A 4,417-nucleotide genomic window follows, 5' to 3' on the forward strand; every position below is an offset into this window, starting at 1 on the left:
TCAATGAAATCCCACGACCAAATCTCTCCCTATTTTTAATAATAAAGCATAGATTGAGTCTCCGGATTCACCGTCGTGTCCTTTTTACACAATGGTCCTTGTGGTTTTGGACAACTGAACCCACATTCCCTTTTTACGTTAGAAAACGTTTTGTTCGGAAATTTTACAAAGCAAAGCTTGTAGTTTCTGGTATTAATCCCGCGGTACTATCTAAAGTGCACGGGTTGTAAAAAAGAAAGGAAATATCTTCTATCTTCTTCTATCCGTGCCTTCCCTCGCCTCCCGTTAGCAGCCGCCAGGAGGAGCTCGATCCGGTGCCGCGTCTGCCACGGTCAGCGAGAGGAGAAGGCGACGCGGTGAGGGACTAGCTCGTCCCGGTTGAGGCGCGCCGGATCCGCCAGTCCATCCCCGCTCCCCGTCCGCCTCGACCTCCACCGGAAGCGCTGGAGAGGGTGGAGGCACGCAGGTGTTGCTCGCCTGCCTCTCAGCCGAAATTAAGAGATGGGGGAGGATGGTGGGCATGTGGAACGGGGTGCCACCAAAGGTTCCGGGAGAATTTCCTTCCCCACCATGGGCGGCCGCCTGATCCCCTCCGTGCCGCCACTCCGGACGGGCACCGACGACTCCCACGGGATCCGGAGGGTCATGGGCCTGGATGTTGGGTAGTAGCTGCGGAGGACGGGGTGAATGTTGAGGTGGGCACTGGCTGGCTCTGCCGTTGCTAATTTGTACGCACCGTCCATGTGCTTGTGCACTGGGGTGTGATTGGAACGGACTTACACGGGGCTTGATGTTGCCGCTGGTGATCTTACATTGTTCCTTTTCATGGCGATTAGAATGGGTATAGCGCCAACGATTGCATCTGTTTGCTCCTGCTAGGACACGGGATTGTCTGCTATGTCCGCCTTTGCGAGATTTGCAGCTGTTGGGATGGCAATTGGTTCGTCCATTGTTGGTCACTCCTTTCTTGCGTGTTAAACTGACTCTGAGTTGGATTTTCTCTTTCGTTGCTCTGTGCAAAATCTAGCAGGACTAATCTCCTGTAGGCGCTAGAAGACTGAGTACTTGGCAGCTCTTCTAGGATTGGTGAAAGAAGGCGAGTAAATGCTAAAATTTGATGTTCTATTTGTGTTTTGGTTTTGTTGGTTGACAATTATGTTTATTTTTTTCGTTTCATGGATGTCGTAAAATGTGCAGGTGGTGAGTTGAGGCTCAGCGTACAGTTTGTTTGGACTAACCAAGAGGACGAGGTATGTTGCTTGCCCAAGCTAAGTGACATGCGCCAAGTTTTCTGTTATATAATTACCTGTTAGTGCTTAGTTAAACTGCATGAAACGGCCATAGCAGATGGATGGTACTAGGTGTTGTTTTGTTTCTTGCCAATGCATTCAGAGAGCAGATGTGCCACTGTAGATTTCTTTCTTGAAGGCAGCTAGCTACTTGGACTACACAATTCGACAAGTTCTGCCATAGATACCATCAAAACTGAGGTTGCTCTTAATTAAGTAGCTCACCATATAACTTTAAGATTTTTCCCACATTAAAATGATGATAATTTTAATACATCAAAATTCAGAACCTCTATTGAAACTATTTTATAGTAGCATATATGAACTTTAGGAGACAATTCCCTATTTACCTGCCAACTAAAATCTCAAAGCTCTTAGCCTGCAAGTGCAAGTGAACAACTTGGATCACTCATGATATTTGATGTGCTATACTTCTGACTGAAATATGTAATGTAGAGCAAACCATCCGTTTATCCAAAAATTGGTGTGACCAACTCGGGGTGGGTAGCGGGGTATCTGTATGTTTATGTTGATAATTGTCGAGGATTTGTGGGGTGTCAAATGTGTTTGCTATGCCCCCTTTGCTAATTTTGATGTTTTGTTGTACTGGTATTGCATATATAGAGAGGCCTGGTGCAGCGAGGTGGAGGAGGATCTCCAACATAGATGCCTGGGAGGAGGAGAGGCCATGGTGCTTGGTGCACGCTCTGCCAATGGGAGTTCATGAGGACGGGCATCGGGAATGGCTAAGCAGGGGACAACCAGGATTACGATGAGGGTGAGACATCGAAGCCGGCGTCGGCAACTGTGACTGCGACTGCGACCTATAGTGTTGGCCTTGTGTTTCTGACCTGTCGCGCTCCGGTTCTGGCAGCTGCCGTTCCAATCAATCACCTCCAGGAGACCAGGAGCCTTCAGGTGAGCGAGCAACTTCCACTGCACCAAAAAGCAGACATCCAGAGGCTCGACTGCTTGGGTGGAAGCTTTGCTGGATTGACATGCATATGCATTTTTCATAATCTCTTAATGCAGACCATTAAAATAGGCCTATTTCAGTTACCACATATTTTAGATTTTTTCTGCTTACTGTCATCTCTACTTTCTTGTCAGATTAAGCAACTAATAAATGAATATGCGCACTATCCTACCATTTTTGCACTCAGTTATGGGGCCATATATATGTTAAAACAAGAGTATGCGTGCTCTGCTATTCTGCAACTTAAATCAAGCATGCAGTCTCATGTGATCATTTCATTGCTAATGTTGCTTTTCTCTCTCCAGATTGCTAATGATACTATGCTTGCATGAGCCCATGAAACAAGCAATAATCTATCTTAAAATTTGCATCCAGGCATATAACGGTTCAACAACTTTCGAGCTTTGACTATGGTTATGTAGCACGCTGACAAGACAAGAGAATAATGCCTCTTAAGGTTCAGACCATGAGCTTCGTGAATTAGCACAATTTTGTTCTCATGCATGACTACAAATATTTGAAGTTTTTACATTTTTTTACTCATGAAGGCATTTGTCCGAGCTATGCCGCCTCTCGTCAAACTCGAGCTCGACGGTCCGTCTACAGTCAAGCACAATCCGCACATGATCTCCTCCCAGCTTTCGACATGTTATTCTTGCATGCAAGGCTAAGCTATCTCCACCAGCTCCTTTTTTTGTCCTAGCTCTTCCCTACCCTGGCAAAACCAAATGCTACCATCTCGTTTTTTTGCCATGCTAAAACTTATGTGCGTTCATCGTCATGGATAGATTAGCAACTGCCAAGCAATCTGTCACAAAAACATGTCAGGCAGCTAGGCATGCGAGTGACGTGTGTCGGTAAGATTGGATGTTTGTGTGTAAATGTAAATCACGAAAAATGATTCTTGGTATCTAGAGAAGAAACACACACACACACACGAGAGAGTAATTCATAGTGGATAACTGGATATAAAATACCTATTAATGTTGTACGTGAGTTGACTCGACACGCTGCAAGATCTTCTGATTTGTTCTCTGAAGGTGGCCTCAGAGTATAGCGTTGCATATTCTTGAAGCAATTGTGATGCTCTGTTTTGTTAGGATTAAGATGCTTGAATATGTAAGCAGTACACTATCGAGCAATAGAGATCTTTCTCATGCTGACTACATGCTACCATTTGGGCCATACACATTGTTTAGTAACTAATCATAAAGTGTCAAAGACTAGCTACCAAAGCAAATCTGAATCTGCTAACTATACTACTACTGCCACAACTAACCAAGGTTGGAGCATAAGAAAGGAGGGGTTGCCAAGTTGAATGCGAAGGACAAGCTTCCAGACGGCGGCTGCTCGTCCACCAACCGCCATGGTTGGAGCCTGCTGGAGGTGGGATGGGAAGGAACAGGGAGGAAGCAGGAGCCGCCCAAGGTCCCGGCGGCGCAGTCAGAAGACAGGGACAAGGGAGGCGGCGGCGCTCTCCAGCAGTGGGGAAGGAGAATGGGGAACGGGAAGAAAGATCGAGTTCGTGCGTGTTGCGTGTGTGTGAATAAAAGTATTTCAATGGGCCAAGCCCAAAAAACAGTGCATAATAAATTACAAATGAAATATAATATTCCAAAAAATGTTTGTGACCATAAAAATGATTCCATTCTAAAAACATTATCACTTTCTTTTAAAAAACACCTTCTCAAATTTAAAAATATTCATGTTTTCTGTACAACAATAAATATTATTGATTGAAAGACTTTCATACACAACTACTGTTTCATCGGAGAGGTGAAATAGGTCATGTCGAACATTGTTAGGGTACGTCCAAATTTCATTGTCCAAAAAGAAATACTCAACATAACCTTATTTCCCACGTTTGTAAAAATTGGATTTAAAAAGTGTTGCATAATGGCACATGCAGCAAGTTATATTTAATATTTCGCCCGGTGCAACGCACGGGCATTTGTACTAGTTTATACTAAAAATATTAATATCTACAATACTTCCAAAACACTTCGGCGCGGTGCATTAACTTCTACCTCGTTTCTTGTTTCTTGACATATCAACCAATAGAAGATGTGGGTGTGCATGCTTTTAATGACTTGAGACTACCAAACACGACATGCAGTGGTTAGTTCATTGCATGCAATGCTATTAATTAGCA

General features: G+C 44.4%; 1 long non-coding RNA gene across 3 annotated transcripts; it reads left to right on the forward strand.

Annotated features, from left to right (window-relative positions):
- Positions 1-1,191: 1,191 nt before the first annotated feature.
- Positions 1,192-3,428, forward strand: LOC125516066. 3 transcript variants are annotated; one of them, XR_007287227.1, is made up of 4 exons: positions 1,192-1,250; positions 1,914-2,207; positions 2,571-2,722; positions 2,814-3,428. It is a non-coding gene; the product is annotated as an uncharacterized LOC125516066 (long non-coding RNA). The 3 variants fall into 3 exon arrangements; XR_007287226.1 differs by having other exon boundaries at positions 2,641-2,722; XR_007287225.1 differs by lacking the exons at positions 2,571-2,722; positions 2,814-3,428 and having other exon boundaries at positions 1,914-2,480.
- Positions 3,429-4,417: the final 989 nt, after the last annotated feature.

This window comes from Triticum urartu, chromosome 6 (genome assembly GCF_003073215.2).
Source record: "Triticum urartu cultivar G1812 chromosome 6, Tu2.1, whole genome shotgun sequence".
Lineage (NCBI taxonomy): Eukaryota > Viridiplantae > Streptophyta > Magnoliopsida > Poales > Poaceae > Triticum > Triticum urartu.